This window comes from Condylura cristata, unplaced genomic scaffold (assembly GCF_000260355.1).
Source record: "Condylura cristata isolate star-nosed mole 26May11 unplaced genomic scaffold, ConCri1.0 scaffold00035, whole genome shotgun sequence".
Taxonomy (NCBI): Eukaryota; Metazoa; Chordata; class Mammalia; order Eulipotyphla; family Talpidae; genus Condylura; species Condylura cristata.
In genome coordinates, this window is record NW_004567136.1 from 5,758,813 (window position 1) to 5,778,980 (window position 20,168).

Genomic DNA, 20,168 nt, shown 5'->3' on the forward strand with positions numbered 1-20,168 from the left:
CCAGGAGCCTGTTGGTGAGGATGCCACGTGAGCTCACGGCGGGGGTCACTCCGCAGCCTCTGTGGTCTGCCAGGTGTTGCTGTGGGTGTGGCCACCTCCCCCCACCTCAGTCATTGGTTTTCCCCTCTTCATTCTCTTTTCGAATCTGTTTGTCTGTAATGTGCTGGTGAGGTGTAGCACATTGCAGGAATACCCGAGCGCCTCTGGGTGTATGTGCTGGGGCCCGGCTCTCGGGCGTCTCCAAGGAGCCTGGTGTGGAAGCAGGAAGAGGGTGGTGCCACCATGATGAGCAGAGAGCGGGCTCTGGGGGGGGCTGCCACCTCTGCAGGTGGGAGCATAGGCCGCCACCCTTCCTGTGACCCCACGTGTGCCCGGGGAGCAGTGTTCTTGTCCCCGCTCAACTCACTGTGAGGATGTGAATATAGAGAGGGAGGCGGGGAGGGCTTGGAGGTTTTCAGCATGGGAACCAGCAGCTTTTTTGTTGGAACAGGAAATAGCCTGGGTGTGGGTGTCTCAGTTGGAACAGGCTGTTCTGCGGTCCTGCAGGGAAGCCTTCCCTCACGCCCCCCAGCAGTGGCCATTGAGAAGGCAGAAGCTGTGTCCCCGTTACGTGCTTAGTGGGGTGTGCCTCCTCCCAGAAGGCCCGATAGGCTCCCTAGGGCACGCAGACCCCACACCCACTTTCCTGGAGGTTTTGGTGAGGAAGCTGGGTTTCGGGGGGCCTTTAGTTCACTCCAGGAGGCACTCATGAGTGAACTGGTCCCAGTGCATGAAGCTGGTGGGAGGGCTGCAGCTGGAAGCCCCCAGAGCCTGGCGGACATGGCTCGGTGGTGGCCCTGGCAGCGGTCTCCCTGGGCATCCATCTCTGTGCATTCCAGGGACAGTCCACTCACTGGGTCAGTGTCCAGGGGTCTCTGATGTAGGTGTGGGGATGGGGAGGCATCTTTCAGGGCCTAGGGGCAGGAATCCGAGCTGGCGAGGTGTATCATCTTGTGCCTGGGGCTGGCCAGGGAAGCTGGGCATGGGGACTGGGCAGGTCTGAGAAGGTCAGCGCTTACCAGGTGCTGAGCAGGGTCAGCCCGGCCCGACGGGTGTCTGAGGGACGGTAGGGCTGGGTGGAGTGCGTGGAGGCCTCCCTGCCAGCAGGGGGACCTGGACTCTGAGTGGCCCAGGACATGGGAGGAGGTTGAGGAGAGGAGAATGCCTGACTTGGGGCTTAATGAACTTAATAATAGCTTTATTGAGGTGTAATTCACACACCCTGAAATTCACCCCTTTAAAATATGTAGTTTGGTGGTTTTTAAATGCTTGCAATATCGTGCAGCCATCACCAGCACATTCCAGAACAGTCCCATCGTCCGGACCCATTAGGAAGCACCCCCAGGGCCTGCCCCACCCAGCTGCTGCCGGGGTTTCTTTGAGTGAATGTTTTAGGGAAGTCTTAACTTCCTGTGAGCATGGACACGCCGTCCTGGGGTGAGTGTGTGCGTGCCCCCAGATTCATACATGGAAATCTCATGTCTTGAGTGATGGACTTGGTGGGGTGGGGGGAGGGCTGCGGGATTAGTGCCCTTCTGAAGAGGCCGGGGAGCTTGCTCCCTCCTTTTCTAACATGTGGGGACCCGGCAGAAAGCCGGTTGTTCTGCATCCCAAGAGCGCTCTCCCCAGGCCCTAGGACCGAGCAAAATAAACACATGCCATCGGGAGCCTGCCCCCGCACCCCCTGGCCGCAGCACTTTGTTATAGCAGCCGGAGCCCACACGCCAAGTGTCCCCTGTTGGGGCACTGCCCCCCTCCCCCCGCTCCAGTGTTCCATGGGTGGAGAAGCAGGAAGCCCTGTGAGGAGGCTGGGGGACTGGGGTGGGGTGGGGTGGGTGCTGGGGAAGGGGAAGGCGGTGGTGTTTAGGAGCCTCTGCTGCTCCATCTGTCACCATGTGTTGATGGCTCGGACGTCAGGTGGGGGAGTGGGGTCACACAGGGGCCTCGCCTCCACACAGGAGGTATTGAAGAGTGAGCTGGTGCCAGGCGCGGTGAGGAGCACAAAAGCTAGACACCCCCGTTGGAATGGCCCCTTCGATCTGTGGGTGCCCTGGGGGAGGGCCCCATGGGTGATGCACTGTCATCAACAGGATGAGGGGTGGCTGTGGGTGGGTAGATCTTCTGGGGGAAGGCTGCGCCCACCTGGCCACACTGAGCACCAGGTGCCTCTTAGATGTGCGTTGGAGGAGTTGAGAGGTGGGTGGCGGGCATGGGCTTCCAGCAAGTTCTGGCGGCAGACGTACATTCCAGGGTGCCGTCAGCTTAGGAGGGACCCCCATCCATGGTCCTGCACTGGGCGTCCAGCAAAAGGACATTCCAGTTGGAAACTGGACATTGTGGCGGAGTGAGGTGTGACGCAGGGGTGTCTGTTCCCTGCAGCGGCCATGCTGGCAGGGCCTTTGGGGGCGAGCCCCTCTTTCTAGTCTTCGTTTGTTGGTGGAGTCAGCCAGGTACCAGAGATCCCTCCGATTTCCCCCAAATTCATATCTGCCAAGTTACGAAGAGTTCATGAGGCATGAAAAAAAATGTAGTCCATTTGGAGAGTTTTCGCACAATCAGTGTCATTTCTGGATCTATGGAGAAAATTTGGGGAGACTCAAACAGATGTGTCCTTTGGCATGCCGCACAGTGGTAACATTCTCAAAAAGTCAGCAAAGCAGAAAACTATTCCTAAACATGCTTCAGTGTGGTTACATCGTCTCAGCTGGTGTCAGAGGCCACTCGTGTGCTGAGCTGGGCACAGGTGAGCAGAAGGCACGGGGTGGAGGGACAAGAGGCACCGCCAGGCTTGGGGCCACCTGGGACTTTGCTTTGTGACCTTGAGCAGGTGGCTTGCCCCTCCTGAGCCTCAACTGGCTGAGGGACAGGCTAAGAAGAGACTTGCCCTAGGCCTGTCTCCAGCATGAGGCTCTGTGACTGCTGGATTCTTTTCCCCAATGGGTAGAGGGACTTGGAGTCAATTTTGGAGGGAGACCTTCCAGGGTGTAGTTTGCAGGGCAAGCCACTGTCTGGGCTCATTAGGGGTACCCCAGAGGGAGGGATAGGTTGGCCCCGCTGGGCCTAGGTCTGGCTCTCCCCCCACAGTCCCCTCTCTGGGCCCGGTCAGTGCTTTCTGAAGTTACCATTTTGATGCTTTGGGCAGTTGATCCTGGTTCTTTCATCCCAAACATGTAACTCATTGTGCCTGCTGCCTTCGGAGCCTGGAAGGGCCTGATATGCCATTATCACAGGCGTGGTCATACTGGTGGGGGCTGTGAACTCCTGACCAGAGGCCCTGCCCAGGGACAGATGTTCTCAGAACACAGCTGGCCCCTGGGACTGCTCGAAGTGGACGGGGTGATTGAGGCCGCTATGCCTGGAGATTGGGGTTTCCGTGGAGAGTAAGTGGCCCTTTGCCTTTGTCTCAGTCGTGCATGGGCTGGGCCTGTGACAGAGCCCCTGTCCAGCTCGTGGCCAGTCAGATGACCAGTGCATGGTGGGAAGCACACTTGTACCCAGCAGCTGTCACTGGGGTTGACTTCTGCCAGTGGCACCCAGTAGGAAAGCCTCTCGGATGAAATAAAGCAATCGGTGCAGAGGCTGGGCACGTGTGTGAAGGAATGCACATCGTATCCATTTAGGGGTACTTGTCTCTGTGCTGTGTGTGAGAAATGCGAGAATGAGGTGATAACATCTTCATCTTCAAGGATGTCTTTTTGCGGACTTGTGGTCTGGTCAAAATGTTCCATTGCTTTTTTGGGTGGTGGCAATGTACGGGCTTAGAATAATGGACTAAGCCATAGGCCATCTTCATGGCCAATATGGCTTTGCTTTAAGGCTGACTTAAAAAGCCTCATCGGGGCCCTCCCTGGTGGCGCAGCGGGTTAAAGTGCAGCACTAAGAGGCTTGGGCTGTTTCTGCATGAGTTCGATCCCTGCCTGCCCCAGAGGTGACCACATGGCGTGTCAGACCTCTCTTGCCTCACCTGCTGCTCCCCTCAGCAGTGTACTTCATCATTCTGCCTGTTCTGCTCCCCACTCTGTCTCTGGTGAATCCTTTCACCCTCTGTATCTCTGGCCTGTACCCCAGTTCTGTATGCATAAATAAATAAATTTTTTTTAAAGATTTATTTATTTGTGCATACAGAACTGGGGTACAGGCAGAGGCTCAGGGGCGGTGAGAGGCTTCACCTGAGACAGAGTGGGGAACAGAACAGGCAGATCGATGAAGTCCACTGCGGAGGGGAGCAGCGGGTGGGTCAGGAGAGGTCTGCCGCGCCATGTGGTCACCTCCGGGGGGAATTGAACTCATGCGGAAGTGGCTTTAGATTCTCAGTGCTGTGCTTTAACCCGCTGCGCCACCAGGGAGGGCCTATATAAATAAATCTTAAAAAAAAAAAAAAAGCCTCATCAGGCTCTCTCTCCCTGCACCTAAGGTTGCTGATTTTCTTCTTATCAGCTGAGATGGGAAGTTTCTGGGGGACCATGAAAGCAACTTGGCCATGTTCCATGTGTCAGGGACCCATGCCGGGGCTTCCCAGGCAAATATTTAGCAACCTCTGGTTCCCTGGCTCTGGAGAGGAGGAAAGGGGAAGGGCTTCACTGAGACCAGGGACTGCACTGATGCCTGGGGTCCAGCTGTTTGCTCTGGGGCAGTGGGGAGGGTGTGGCTGTCCCTTGGCTGGCTGGCGCCTGGCTCCCTGTTTCAGGCAGAGCCTCAGGGCACAGCCTTCAGCCGCTCCCTCCTCCCCTGCCCCTGGTCTCTACATTCTCCGTTGCTCTTCCCTGACCTAAGCCCTCTGTTTTTGACATCCAGATGCTTTCAGGGACCAGGTGGAGAAAGGCCTTGCCAGTCCCACTGTAGTTGCTGAGCCGGGGAGGCAGCGTGGTCTGCTGGATCACAAAAGCAGCAGGTGCTTGAGCAGGTTACAGAGGCTGGAGCTGCTCCCTGGGACTTGGGCACAGGCCTGACGCTGCAGGCCCTTCTCCTGCCGTCCAGGCCCCAGAGGTAGTGCCAGCCTGTTGGAAGCGGGGAGAGCTGCCAGTACCATCTCTCTCCCAGTGGTTCCTTCCCAGCAGCCTCTGGTGAGCCCTGCCCCCGCCAGGTCATCCTGCACCATAGTGATGTAACTTCCCTACAGTCAGAAACTTCCTGTGGCCCCTTATCCTGGGGGGATAGGATCTGGCCTCTCATCTCGGCATTCAGCGCCCAGGATGGTCTCAGGGTTTCAAACCAGCTTCTGTTGCTTCCTACTGTCTGACCCTGCAACTCTCTCCTCCACCCTTCAGATACCTTGCTCAGTATTTGTAGCTCCTTGTATTTGTCCTCTCGTTTAAGGCTGTGGTTGAGGCCAGGATGGGGGGCCTGGGGTGCAGGGACTGGAGCCGAGGCCAGCACCTCGGGATCTTCATGCTCCCACCTGCCTGTCAGGAAGGGAAACTGAGACACAGGCAGGTTCCCTAGTCTTCCTGAGCTATCAGAGTGACACAAACGTCCCTCCACGGCCCAGCTCTGCCTGAGATCCAGGCGCTGGCCCAGGCCAGGGGGATGCTGGCACCCCTCATCTCAGGTGGGAAAATGCTGACCCACGCCCAGGACGGTCAGCACCGTGCACTACAGGACCCGCGGTCACCTTTCCTTTGGAGAGCTGGTTGAACGTGTTCTGTACAATTTCCCACCCGTCTCGCCATAAATAACCCAAACGATATCAAGCTCCATGTCTCACGTAGCCTTTTGCTACTTTGGAAAACAGGTTGGGAGCAGAGCCTGCTTCATTTCCTGTTAGAGCAAATGAAACCTGAAATATTAATCCTCCAGGGTTTCCCGTATCGTCCTCTAAAAGGGTTTCAGGAAAGCATTCCCCACACTCAGACGGGCGCCGGGGTGGACGGCCTCAAATCCTTACTCATCGGCGCTTGATGACCTTCAGGAATAGACATGGGGCTCACAAAAACTGGGGGAGACTTGCAAGCAAACCTGCGACTCTGGCTTCCGTATGTTCAGCCGCCGCCCTGCAGCACCCCAGTTCTGACCCCGGGCTGATGCGCTGCGGTGTGTGCTGGGAGCATGGGGGAGCCCCGTTTTGGTGAGGGCGCCTCCTTGCCTGCTCAGCCCTCTGACTCCCCCTCTTTTCTCTTTCGCTTCAGGCCTCTGAAGACTGCGTGTTGTTGGGTCCCGTGGGGGCACCAGCCGCTGCGGCCAGGGGCGCCCGGCGGATGGCTGAGAGTCCTCCCGGCCTGAAGCTGCCCAGTGAGTAGGCGCCGTGGGGGCTCAGCTCCTTCATGTCCACCTGGGTGGGCAGTGAAGGGGGGCTGGGGGGTAACGACGCCTGCCATGGCCCTCACCTCCCCCAGCAAAAGCAACACTGAAGTGTTTCATCATCTTCTGCTTTTCCAGATTTACCTTTATTATGCAGATGGAAGGACTGCAGGCTGCTTCTAGAGGCTAGATGCCACAGGGCAGATGGCACATTTCCTCATTCTTACCCCCTTGGGCAGTTTTGCCACAGGGCCTACCAGTTTCCATTAGTTTGCCACCCAAAGGGGTTCATGTCCTTTGAGGGGTGCTGTGTGGCCTTCTTGGGTACCTCCTTTCCTGTGAGGGTGCTAATAGGGTGGTGGGTGCCCTCTCCTCCACCGTTGCATGCCCCAGCCCAGTCGCTGTCGACTGCAGGTGGTCAGGGGCTCCTGGGGTCCCCCGGCCCTTCCCAGAGGCAGCGGCAGGCCTGGTCCCTGCACAAAGTACCGCACGTGGATTGTGAGTTTTGAGGGCGCATCACGGGAAGAGTGCCCCCGCTGGGCAGAGAGAGCCACCAGCCCTGGGTGAGTTTCCTAAAGCTGCTGCAAGAAAGTGCCAGAGACTGGGTGACTGAAACCACAAAAATTTATTGTCTGCGGTTGGCATTCTAGAAGGTTAAGTCCAAGATTAAGGTGTTGGTGGGGTTAGTTTCTCCTGGGGACGGTGAGGGACTCCGTCCAGGCCCCCCACTGATGGTGACCTGCTGATGTCTTTGGTGTTCCTTGACTCGTGGCTTCTTGACTTCCTTGAACATAGTGCAAATCATCACCTGGTCTTCCCCCTGCCTCTCTGTCTGAGCCCTAATTTACCCTTTGTACAAGGACCCAGTCATCCGAGTAGGCCCTAGCCTGGTTGACCTCAACTCAGCTTGATCATCAGTTGATACACTTCTGTATTTTTTTTTTATTTAATCTATAGATGTGGGAGATTACATCACTAGATTGTTTCATGTTGACTCAACCATTGCATCCAGAAACCCCACTAGGTGTGGTGTAGAATTCTTATCCATTGTTGGATTCTGTTTATTAATGTGTTGTGGAAGAGTTTAAAGTCTATATTCGTGAGCGGTATTCTTTGGTCTTCTGGTAATGTCTTTTGCTATGCTTAGGGGTAATCATGGCTTCAATAGATGAACTAGGCAGTGTTCCTTCATCATCTTATTTCTGAAATGGATCATAGAGAATTGATATAAATTTCTACCTGGTAAACTTCATCAGAAAAAACATCTGAGCTTGGGGAATTGTTGTTTGCATGGTTATTAATGATTGAGGCAATCTGTCTGTTTCTCATTGTGTGAGCTTTGGTAATTTATGTCTTTTAAGGAATTGACCCATTTAATTGGAATTGTCAGATGTTGTGCAGAGTATGCTATACTGTGCTCTTTTTACTCTTTTAAGTCTGTAGGATCAGTATTGATGACCTCTTTTATTTCTGGTATTAGTAATTTGGATCTTTTTTCCCTTTTTCATGGCTATCCTAGTTTTTCAAAAAAGATTTCGAGTTTGTTGATTTTTTTCTGTTACTTTTCTGTTTTCAATTTCATAGATTTATGCTCTAATTTTTAATCACATTTCTTCTATTTTCTTTAGACTGAAATTGTTCATTATCTTGTTTCCTATGATAGACTCATAGGTTTTTTGTTTTTGATCTCCTTCTATGCGTATTTCTCTCTAAGCACTGCCTCTACTATAGCCTACAAATTTTGACAAAGGGTATTTAATTTTCAATTCTTTCAACAAGTTAAAAACTTTTCTCTGGTATTTTTTCTTCGACCCATGTGTTATTTAGAATTGTGTTGTTTGGTTTCCAGGTACCTGGGGTTTTAAAATATTTTCATTGATTTTTTAGTTTATTGCCATTCTGGTCTGAGAGAGTATTTTGTGGGATTTCTATTTTTATTTATTTATTTATTAAAGATTTATTTTGTTTATTTATGCATACAGAACTGGGATACAGGCCAGAGGTGTGGGAGGATGAGAGGATTCATCAGACACAGATTGGGGGACAGCAGTGAAGCACACTGCTGAGGGGAGCAGTGGGCGGGTCAGGAGAGGTCTGCCGTGCCATCTGGGTCACCTCCCTGGTGGGAGGATCAAACTGATGCTGCAGTGGCTGTGGACAGATTCATAGTTCTGTGACTTACCCATGAGGGAGACCCCATTCTATTTTTTTTTAAAGATTTATTTATTTATGCATAAAAAATGCACAGAACTGGAGTATAGGCCAGACATGTGAGGGGGTGAGAGGATTCACCAGAGAGAGTGGGGCGCAGAACAGGCAGATGTGCTGAAGTACACTGTTGAGGGGAGCAGCGGGTGAGACAGGAGAGGTCTGCCACGCCTTGTGAGTCTCCCTGGCCTGGGATCGAGCTTGTGCTGCAGTGACTGCGGTAGCTTCATAGTGCTGTGCTTTAACCCACTGCGCCATCAGGGAGGGCCCCCGATTCTGTTTTTAAAAAATGCATTATGATATGCTTTATGACTCCGGGTATGGGCTGTCTTGGTGTTATGATCAGAATGTTCATGTCCCTTCCCATCAATTCATAGATTCAAATCATAATCTCCAAGTTGTGGCATTAGGTGGTGGGTGCTTTGGAAGGTTCTTAGGCACTAATCTTCTCAAGAAGATCTAGAGGGAGCCCTCGCCTCTGCACGTCACGATACAACAGATTGTCTGTGACCTCGAAGAGGGCCCTCACTGACCAGGCCGGCACCCTGATCTTGGGCTTCTAGCTGCCAGAACTGTGAATGTGGCATCTTGTTGCTTACAAGCTAGCCAGGCTCTGATGTTTTCTTACAGCAGTCCAAACTGATGGAGGCCCTTGATGAATGTTTCTACAAGCCTATGAAGAATGTGTATTTTGCTGTTGTTTGATGGAATATTCTATAAATGTCAATTAGACCCCGCTGATTGATAGCTCTGTTGAGGTGAACTATCCTTGTTGATGTTCCGCCTGCCTGTTCTATCCATTACTGACAGGCGGTGTTGAAGTCTCCAATTATAATGGTGCATTGTCTAGCTCTTCTTTCAAGTCTATCAATTTTTGCCCCGTACATATTTTTTCACATTTTATTTGATAGTTTGTTTATTTATCTGTTTATTAAACCACTTTACTGCGGTGTAACTGACATATGAAAAATATACTTAATATATAAAACTTAATGAGTTTGGAGGTAAATATACATCCATGAAACCTTTGCCACAACTTTTCTCTAAATATATTTATCACCTTCAAATGTTTCTTCTTGCCCTCTTTTTTATTGTTATTTTGCTGATTAAAGTATTTAACCTAAGTTCTGTTCTATTTGGTTTTACTGTAACAGTGCGGTACAGTATTATTAACCGTAGGGTCCATACATGCTATGGTGTGTCTCTGGGATTTATTCTGGTACAACTAAAACATTGTGCTGTTTGCTGCCATGTAATGGACTTGCTACCTGATGTGCACACAAGCTGGATACTGTGATACCGGGTTTTGAGAAAAGAAAAACAAGTTTTATGGCAAATTGATTGGCAAGAAAGGAGGAAGAAACCTCCACGCCGCCTCCTTCGTTAAGAAATGAGATGAGGTTACCTGGTTTTTGGGGATCAGGTTTGAGAACAAAGGAGCTAAATTTTCTTGGCTAGGGAGTGGACAAAGGCTGAAGAAAGTGGACTGGGCTGAAGTTTTGGGGCAGTTACAAAATTGGGTAATGCATGGAGAGGTTTCTCCTGGTAGCTGGCCTTCGTGACACACTGTGGTTCGGTGAGTTGGAAGCAGAGACGAGTGAGACTGTGGACAGGGCATTGCCACTGTCCTTGCAGGATAAAGGATCCAGCGCAGTCGGCACTTGCAGAGCAGGATTCTGACATTACAGCCTCCTTCAAGTGCTGATCGTCTGTCTTTAACATGGCACTGGGGGTGTTGTGGGGGGTCAGGCCTCCCTGGGGTGCTGGATGGTCTCCACTAGCACAGAAGCAGTGGACTTTAGGGGTCACTTCTGAATTACTCATGGTTTTGCCCTCTTCGTGTGGATAAACCTTTCACTGCCTTTTCCCCTGCAACCTCAGTATTTTGTTTTTGAAATTGCATTAGTGGGGCTTCTGCACATCAAGAAAAACAAGATCCCCCCATGCTCCCCGCCTTGTCAGTGATCCCACCACTAGTATTGTTTCTCGTGAACAGATTTTTCAGCTGTCACCATCTGTTCTGTTCTTAATTATAAGTGTAAAAATATTATTTTCCTGATTGTCTCAGGGGAAGGGGAGAATATTTATTCCGAAAGACCAAGCTCTTGCCTGAGAAGTGGACCTGTCACCCACGCACTGAAGATACGTTTTCTTCTGCCCCAAAGGGAAGCATCATGGCCCTCTACTTAAAGGGGAATATTGACTCACCCACATCCACCTAGAGAGGAGAAAGGCGGAAGGAGCCAAGTTGACATGGAGTCCAGACGGAGGGTCCCCTCGCCCCCGTGCCCCCGTGGGGTCCCTGCCCCGCAGCCTCCCAGGTGCAGGGTGGGGAAGGGCTGGCAGGAGCGTGGCGACTGTGCCCCTGCTGAGGGTGGTTCTGAAGGCAGACAGCCGTGTTCCGGGACAGTCCTCTGCCCTTAGAAGCCGGTGGAGCTGTCCTGGCTGGCCTACAGCGGCATGTGCCGACGCCGGTGGGTGGGACAGGCGGGCAGCTCCTGGCCCGTGGTGGGCTGGCGCTTCCCTCCTGCAGACCGGTGCAGGCAGCGCTTTCTGTGGTTCTGAGCTGGGTCTGAGCCAAGCCCCAAACCAAACGCACAGGCACAAAGCACATGAGGAGTTCTGCGGCTGAGCACCGGAGGCTGGGAAGCCTGCTGGAAAGTGTCGCGTCCCGCGCCGACATGTGGCTGATGCTGGCGTCCCCTGAACAGTAGAGCCTGGCACGCCTACACTTGACTCCTGGGTTGCCTAAAGAACAAGAGGGAAAGAGCTTTACTTGCATCCCCACTGTCCCCCTAAACCTGCCAGGAACCTCGGGCTGATTCTTCCCGCCAGGAAGCACGCTGAGATTTCTGCTGTGCAGAGGCAGAGTTCTCTGGCCCCAGGAACAGCCTCAGTGCAGCAGTGAACAGGCCCACTGAGCCCTCTGGAGCTTCCCGACGCCGGCTGGTCCTGGGCACTCTTGGAGGCTGGGCTGTGTGCACCGTCCTCATCTTTCTTCTTGCCCACCTGGTTTGGCTCCAGGAACTGGGGCATCTGGGAAGGGGGCGGCCTCTCCCTGATGGGCTGGTTGGCACTTTCAGGGCCCAGCAGATACGTGACCCTGAGTCCTCCTCTCGGGGTGCCTTGTGGGTTTCCAGAGATTGGCCTGCTGGGAACTTGCAAGTAGGACTTCAGACACGCTTCCCACGGCCAGTGCCTGCTCTCACTATCCCGTCACTCTCCACACTAGTGTCTCCCAGACGGCTTGGGCAGTCATGGACACCCCCTCCCCCCATGCAGAACAGCTCTTCTTCCTTTCTTGTGGGTCACAGTGGCGAGGACTTCCTGCTTCCAGATTTCCAGGAGACCCAGGCGCCGGCCCTCCAGACATTGGGGCCTCGGCAGCCATCCCAGGGCCCAGAGGCCTTACGCTGGAGGCAGGACCACCACCTTCCCCCGCTGGAGGGACACGTCCTCCAGGAAAGCGTCTACTCTTCTCCAGAAATCTGGGAGGGCCAGAACACTGGGGAGGCCATCTTGGCGGGGAGGAGGGGGTGGGGGGCATCTGTGGAGCTCGTGGTGTGCTTGTCACTTCTGCTGGTGCTTAGGGACAGCCCAGTGGGTCAGCTGAAAGTCCTGTCCCACAGCCAGTGACCTTTGGGGACGCACAGCCCTGAGAAACTTTCATGCTGGAGCTTTTGGACTTTTGAGAAGGCCTGGGAATCGGAGGCCGCAGGGGTCAGCTCACTAGTCACAGGGAATCTCATGCCTCAGCCAGGCAGGACTGACAAGGGCGACCTTGGGTGCATGTCCCCTGCTGGTGTCTTGGGCTTAGGTCATGGTCACGTTTTCTTTTTAAAGATTTATTTATTTATGCATACAGAGCTGGGGTACAGGCCGGAGGTGCAGGAGCAGTGAGAGGCTTCACCAGAGACAGAGTGGGGAGCAGAACAAGCCAACTGACGAAGTCCACTGCTGAGGGGAGCAGCGGGCGAGGCAGGAGAGGTCTGCCGCGCCATGTGGGTCACCTCTGGGGCAGGGGATTGAGCTCGCGCTAAGGCAGCTGCAACTCGCTTCAGACTGCTGTGCTTTAACGGGTCACACCACCAGGGAGGACACAGGTCACAGCCACAATTTATCAGTGTAGCTCTGCTTCCTCCGGAGGAGGTTGGGGAAGAGTTTGGAGAGACCCACTCACTGCAAAGCTGGATGGAGAATGACCATGTCTCGAGCTTGTTAAGGGGGATCCAGGTGGTTCAAGAGTTGTCGCTCTTTGGATCATGTGGTCACAATTCTTAGGGGTTCATTGTCAGCTAAGGGGTAGTTGGGATGTTGTTGTCTGTGTTTGGCTGGGAGATGAGGAAGTTTTATGTTTATTCAAATTAGCGGTAATTTAAAATTACAATTTTAGACTTAATTGTATGTATTTGGGGATCCCATTTAAGTCTCTGGAAATAATTGCAGAGTAATACTTTGCAAAGTTAGATTAGAATGCACAGATATTTGAGTGGAGAAAGGGCCCCGGGGGTGAGCTTGCCCCTTGGATGGGGGTGTCCGTGTCCAGCTTTTGCATCAGGGGCCCCTCCCACCTTGGCCCCAGGCAGGGCTGCAGAAACACCTTGGCACGTCTGCCCTCTGTCTGTCAGGTCCCAGGACATAAAGCCACACGGGACACCGTGATTGGCTCTGAGCTGGTGTGAGAGCCACGTGTGGCCTCTGGGAGGCCTCCTTAGGAAGGGACAGGAGCGCCCCATTGTCAGCCGCCACGTTCCAGATGTGCTTTGTGCTGGTGCATTTGGTTAGAGCGTTTGACTCAAGCCCAGTTAGAACCGCAGAAGACACGTCCACCTGCTAGGAGGGTGGCACAGGTCTGCCATGGGAGGTCAGCAGAGGGTGCGGCGGTCAGCCCGGGCTGCAGTTCAGGGTTACAGTGCAGGTCCCAGCGGGAGGAGGCACCCACCGCGAGGTTGGGGGTCAGATGGCCTTCAGCTCAGTCTCTGAAGTCTGGCCCACCGGGGCTAGGGTTGAGTTAACCAGGTGGGGTCTGTGCAGGGGACATCAGCGGCCGTGGCTGAGATTGGGGGTGGTGGGGGTGCGATGGGGGCAGCCACTTTATTTCCCTGAGGAAGAGCAGGGAGGTGGATGTCTCAAGCTGCACCTATCCAAGAGAAGAAGACGTTTACTTTCTGTTCAGTTTTACGCTGCGTCAGTTACCATTTTAGTCCCTTGACCATTCCTGTAGTGCACATCGGTTTTAGCCAGTCTGTGACAGGGCAGCACATCGGTTTTAGCCAGTCTGTGACAGGGCAGCCCCCCCAGTCCCTAACGCAGAAGGGGAACCAGGGTGCATGTGCACAGGTGCGTTTTGAGGTCCTGATTTTGTTCTGTTGCCTGTTTATTTGATTGCTTGTAGAGAGAGTGAAGGTTCCTGGCCCGCTGGAAAATTTTCTCTCCAGAGAGGTATTTCAATCTAGTTGAAATAGATACCGAACTTGATTTCGCGGTGATTCTGAGCAAAGAAATGAAAGTCCGGGCGTCTCCGGTAACTGCCTCGGTGGGTCTGCAGGCGTCAGATGCCGCCCCGTCGTCGTGATGTGAGACTTGATCATTTTGCTTTTGTGCCTCCAGCTTTGTGTGTGGCTCACTGCAGCCAGCCCGCTTGCACATTTCAGCTCTCAAGCAAGACAGTTCCCATGGACACTGTGGGCATTCAGCCCCTGGCCGGCTGACCCTCTGTGACCTTCCGGACCAGCAGTAGGGCTAGGAGTGTGGGCCCTGTACCCCCACCATGGGGTTCAAAGCCATTGGTGAGAGAAGCGTTCTTGTAAGGCCGGGAGCAGGGCATCCTGGCGCTGGCCTGCCCCAGAGTGTGCATGGACATGGTGAGTGGCCAGCTTGGGCAGGAGGCCCCCTCTTCCCCAGCCCCTGGCAGCTCCAATCATGGGGTAGTGACACCTGTGCACTAGGCACATACTGGGGGCCTGATTTCTGCTGTTTCTCTCCATGGCCCAGCTCCCCCACGGAGGAGAAAGAGGGCTTAGAGAGTGAACTGGTAATTGCTTGTGCTCACAGAGCCCCTGGGTGGGGCTTCTGGCTCCCCAGAGACAGGCAGATGGAGCCCAGGGAGAATAGAAGGGAAGCAGAGAGGGCCTGGCCGGGGTGCAGTTTGGACGCCGTGGTGATGACGGGTAGTAAGAGCAGAGAGCACGCGGGGCCAGGCCGAAGGGCCCGTGTCTCCGTGACGGGCGCCCTCCCGGATCCCCACACTCGGAGCCTCGTCTGTGCAGTGGGCATCTTAGCGCTGGGCCTTTCGTGAATCTTATGCAGAGTGCAAGCACTTGAGAAATGGCAAAGCGCAGTTCACACCCCGGGTTGCGTGAGAACCCCTTGGCCTGTTGCGTGAGACACAGGGCTCAGCGCTGGTCTGGAGGCTGTTGGGTTTCTGCAGAGGGGGCAGCCTGCTGCCTGCGGGGTGTCAGGAGAGGTGCCCTGGGGTGGGGTGGGGTGCTGAGTTGGCTCGATTGCCAGGGGCGGGTCATGCGGGGGTGTGTGCCATAGCACCTCCTCCTGGCCATTTGCCACAGCTGAATTTGCATGGGATGAGCTCACCGGCCCAGTCGGGGGAGGCCAGGCCCAAGGTCACGCCACAGGTGAGAAGCTGGAGGAGAAAAGGTCTCTGGGACTGCCCCTGACCGCTGAATGCCAGGCTCCTGGGGGCCTGGGCCTGGGCCTGGAGTGGCACCATCTTGGATCCTGTACCTGTGACCCTGTTCAGTGTGGACTTGTTTGACATGTTCAAGATTTTGAAAACATTTTTAATTGTGGTAAAATACACACAACAAGATTTACTGTCTAAGCCATTCTCATTCTCAGGTGCACATAGTTGTTCAGTATATCCATGGTGCTCCGTGGCCATCACCACCTTCCAGCCACAGAACTCTTGCCAACTTGTAAAGTCTAAAGCTTGTATCCTCTAAACACTAGCTCTTCCTCCCCACTCATCCTCCTGCTGGCTCCCACCTTTCGACTTTCTGACTCTGAATTTGACTAGGAGTAGAATCACTTGTATAATTTGACTAGGAGTAGAATCACTTGTATAATTTGACTAGGAGTAGAATCACTTGTATAATTTCATTGGGAGTAGAATCACTTGTATGCATGGCTTCTCTCACTTGGCCTCATGTCATCCAAATTTATCTACATAGCCTGTGTCAGTGTGGCTTCCCTTTTCAGGACTGTATAGTGCTCCACAATAGACATAGATCACATTCTGTTCATCCATCGTTGATGTCCATGAGTTATTCCTGCCTTTTGTGAGTAAAGTGCCTACCCATGAATGCGACTCATGGGTCATATGGTAATTCCAATGATTTTTGGGGGGGACACTGTTTTCCACAGTAGCTGCCCCATTTTGCCTTCCCTCCAACAGCGCACAAGAATTCCCACTGCCTACGTCTTTCCCTATATTTACTTGTTATTTTTTATTTTTTTTTTTTAGTAGTTGTAGCCACCTAATAATAGGTGCAGGACAGTGGGTACTTGGTTTGTGACGACCACCGGCTTCCAGGTTGTCTTAGAGAGGAATGCATATCACCTCTCTTGAAGGAGGCCCTGACTTTGTTCCAGGCAGTGATGTGCAAAGTGCCGGCAGATGCTGAGTATCGCTGTTTTTCTCTGGAAATCTGGACTATCCTGCTGCACCCTGGGGGTACAGCAGGGCTCGGGGCATCTCAGTGCACAGTTTGGGAACCAAGATGCTAGCAAATGAGCTTCAAGCAGGCAAAGGACTGCAGCGAGACCAGTGAGAGAAACATAAAATACAGTTATGTGTGGAATTAGTATGCACGCGGAGAAGCAGGGGAGGAGGGGGCAAGTGGCTGTGTTCCATTGCAGTACTTAACAGCTGTGAAGAATGGGGATAGGACAACAAATTTTGCATGGTTTTCTGGAATTGTCTTGGTGGTGGTATTAGCATTGCTATTCTGAGCATGTTGGGTGTGTAATGTGAGAGGAAGCAAATGCATAATTATGTGAGGTCTTTGCGTATCAGAGTTTTCAGTGGGGAGGAGAAAGGGGAAACAGAAGAGAGATACACGAGGTTAATTAAAGCCTCGTAGCCCTGAACTCGAATGGCGAGGGTCAGTGTGACCTCCGGGGCCAGCAGTTTCCTGGAGAGACCAGCACTCAGTGGTCACAGCATTCGCAAGAGGACGCCTCATCTTCTCCGAGAGGAGATGACTTGAACTTTCTGCTAAAAGAAGCCAGGGCTTGGGCAAAGGGCACATTCTGAGTTGGGGCAGCACATGTACAAGCTGTGTCTGGAAGGTTTGGTCAGAGCAGAAAGGCACCACCAGAGGCAAGGAGGAGGATGATCGGGAGCCGGGAGGCACCTTGAAGAGATGCTGAGGGGACAATGTGAATCTGAACATCAGGTAGAGGGAAAATGCAGCGGGTTGAAAGGCATCAAATGCATTCCAGTCCATGCATCGACAGACAACAAAGCAAAGCAACACAACGGTCACCCGTCGGAGAATGTGCGGGATCCTGTGGCATGTGGGGAATACTGGCAAGTGGAGAGACTTACCACCTGACCTGCTTTCCTTGTGCAACTGCCCGCTGGGCATGGGCGCTGGGAGGGGTTTCTGGCCGTGGACCGAGTCCCACAGTGAATGACGAGCCATCAGTCAGGGTGGTGGCTAGTGCTGGCTGACTCATGGTGGAGCTTCTTGGCTGCTGGGGAAGTGGGTGCCTCCAGATTCTAGCCTGAGTTGGACTCGGATCCCATCCAGCGATCCAGGCACCGATTTGCAGGATCACAGACGACGGACAGCAGTGTCCTGCTCACCTGCAGGGGCACCGTCACCTGAGCCCAGCCAAGGAACAGCTATAGGACAACGCCTGGCTTGCCCATTGGAGGCACAGTTGCTCATTGGAGGCACAGTTGCTGGCGTAAAGGAGACTCAGTGTTGAAGGGGGCGCCCTTGGGGCAGTCCTTGGGGACGGGAGGTGATGCTGCCAATCTGTTCCATGTCGGGGCAGGGAAGGACAGGCCCCCTGGGACCAGACCCTTCCCCCCCACCCTCGTCATTATAGAAATGGACCTTAAACTCGGGTCTGCTTTAGCCTCCGAACAGTGCCTCCTGCGATTGAGGAAGCTCGAAGGCAGGTATCGTGTGGCGCCTCGCCAGGCTGATCGTTAAGTCCTAGGGTGCGACACCACCCCTGGATGGTGCTTTCTAAAGTGCCAATGTTTCAAGTGGAAATTTTCGATGCTGACTAATGCTTCAGATTTACTTTTAGGCAACTGAGGTATAAATAAAGCAGCTTTTCAAGGAACATCAACAAATTTAAAGATTAATTAGCATCGTGAGACTCACTGCCAAATCAGGGTGCTACAGCACAGTTCTCCATATGGGGTCTTGGAAATCAGGGTCCTGGCACCACGGGGCGCAGCGCTAGTGTGGTTGTTTCAGAATAGCTGTGGCAAGGGCTGGCGGGTGCAGCCCAAGACGCCCGGGGCTCTGGGGCTTCTTCGCCTGGTGACCCCACTCCTGGCAGCGGTGCTGGCGTTTGGGCCAGCTCTTCTGTCTGTTTCATTTCTGTGCCCAAATGGCTAATTCTCCCTCTCTCATCCCTCCAATATCTCTGCTCCCTTTGACTGGTGGAGAGTTCTGATTATCTTCAAAAAAGCATGAAAGTTCCTGGACTCTGAGACCAGGGCCCACTGTTATTTTTTAGAGATTTTTGGTTTCACGTTGAGCTTCCTGCCCTGTGTAACTTCAGAATGGGGCAGATGAAGGGAAGCCATGTGCTGAGGCCCGGTGTTCGGCTCTGTCCCTCTGGCCTGGCATCTTCCTGCAGCTTTGCGGCTCCGCTTTCAGCAGCAGGAGCCTGTGCCCAAAGTTCATAGCGATCTCCTCCTGCTTCCCTTTCTGTGGGGTCTTCTCTGTGTCACGTTCTGTCGTCTGACCACGCCAGTTCTCTTGTTACATGTGGTGCTTTAGAGACACATAATTAAGCTGTGCAGGTGGCCTTAGTTCTTGGGGGGCTCCCAGCATATTGGGTGCTGTTCACGTCAAACAGGTAAAGGGGGGGAACAGTGTGGGAGCAGATTGTGGTGAACACCTGAAATCTGAGTGCAGTTCAGGGAGTCTCTGAGGTTGGCATGGGCTGGAGTCACCTGCAGCTGCAGAGGACATCACCTGGGGGTGATGGCAAGTCCAGTTCTCAAGGAAACATCACGGCCCAAAGCCTGCCACACCCACAAATGGCACAGGCATGGTTTGTGTGTGTGTGTGCACGTGTGCGTCCATCAGGCAGAAAGGAGAGTGGACAGGATACTTGCAGGCCGTGGCGCTTCTGAAGACCAGAATTTGGTGGAGGCAGCAAGGCAGAGCTACGGTGACTGCAGAATAGAAGCACCGGGAACCTGTGGAGAGGTGTGCTCACCAGCCAGGCTGGCGCCCACAGGGGGGTGGGTGCCCGCCTCGGGGACCTGCCTTGCCTGAGGCTTTCTGTTGTTAATCAGCGGGGATCTCAGAAAGCTAAAGGTGTTTCCAGCACGTACGGGGAAGTTGTGGGTCGTGCAGCATCTCCCACGCCCCTCTCGGCTCCTCTCATGTTAACATGTCTTTAATTGTGATGCTCTTAGCCCAGCTAGGGGCTGGCATCACTGGGGTGCGACGAAGTAAGCGCAACCCTTGGCTCCCTAGTCCTCCATCTGGCTTCTTAGTGCTGCACTTTAACACACTGCGCCAGCAGGCAGGGCCCTGAAAGAGTATTTTTTTTTTTTTAAGATTTATTTATTTGTGCATACAGAACAGGGTACAGGCCAGAGGCTCAGGGGTGGCGAGAGGCTTCACCAGAGACAGAGTGGGGAGCAGAACAGGCAGATGGACGAAGTACACTGCTGAGGGGAGCAGCGGGCGGGTCAGGAGAGGTCTGCCGCGCCATGTGGTCACCTCCGGGGCAGGCGGGAATCGAACTCATGCAGAAGCGGCTTTAGCTTCTCAGTGCTGTGCTTTAACCCGCTGCGCCACCAGGGAGGGCCGAAAGAATATTTTTAAGGCATATAAACACACAGGGAATACTAGGAGGAACATCTGGGTAGACAATTCAGGCCACCGGGACTGTGACTCCTTGTCACCCCTGGGAAACCTATGAAGAGAACGTAACACTGTTTCTTGTCCTGGGGCTCGTTTTTCATTTATTCTGTGCCTGTGCCTTGGTGATCGATCTTCCTGTTTTGCCAGTTGTCAACTCTGCAAAATGGTATTGCGTTCCGTGCAGCTTGAATCTTCACTGAGAACTTCACCTGTATTTTTCTTCTCAGCGATCCTGAGCAAAGCAAGCATAACTTCTCTGTTGTTTAGTTGTAAAAATTAAGCAACGATGTGATCCTTCTTATTTTTTTTTTTTTTACCAACTTCAAGCAGCTAATAAAAATAGACTCAAATTTGTATCTTCAGAATCCCAGGCAGGCCCTTTGCCTGTCACCTGCACTGAGATTCATCAGGGAAGGGAAGATGAAAACCAGGTAAAAATGGTCTCCTTGACACCGTTGCTCCCTCTGGCCTGTCTCCCTTGGGCCGGAAACCCAGTTTTGCAAGCTGCAGGATTTTTGACGAAATGAGGACTCAGATGGTTCCGACTCCCACCCCCACATCACATCACCATGACTAGCATCTGCGTCCCTGTCCCTC

The 20,168-nt window shown here is 53.3% G+C and overlaps 1 protein-coding gene across 4 annotated transcripts in view; it reads left to right on the forward strand.

Annotated features, from left to right (window-relative positions):
• Positions 1-20,168, forward strand: part of APBA2 (amyloid beta (A4) precursor protein-binding, family A, member 2) — a 163,985-nt gene that overhangs the window by 31,774 nt on the left and 112,043 nt on the right. For 3 of the 4 annotated variants that reach the window (XM_012732735.1, XM_012732734.1, XM_012732733.1), the window contains exon 2: positions 6,165-6,267. The exons of the other annotated variant lie outside the window; for it this stretch is intronic. The gene's annotated coding sequence lies outside the window, so the exon portion shown is untranslated. The remainder of the gene's footprint in view (positions 1-6,164; positions 6,268-20,168) is intronic. 4 annotated transcript variants of the gene reach the window in all.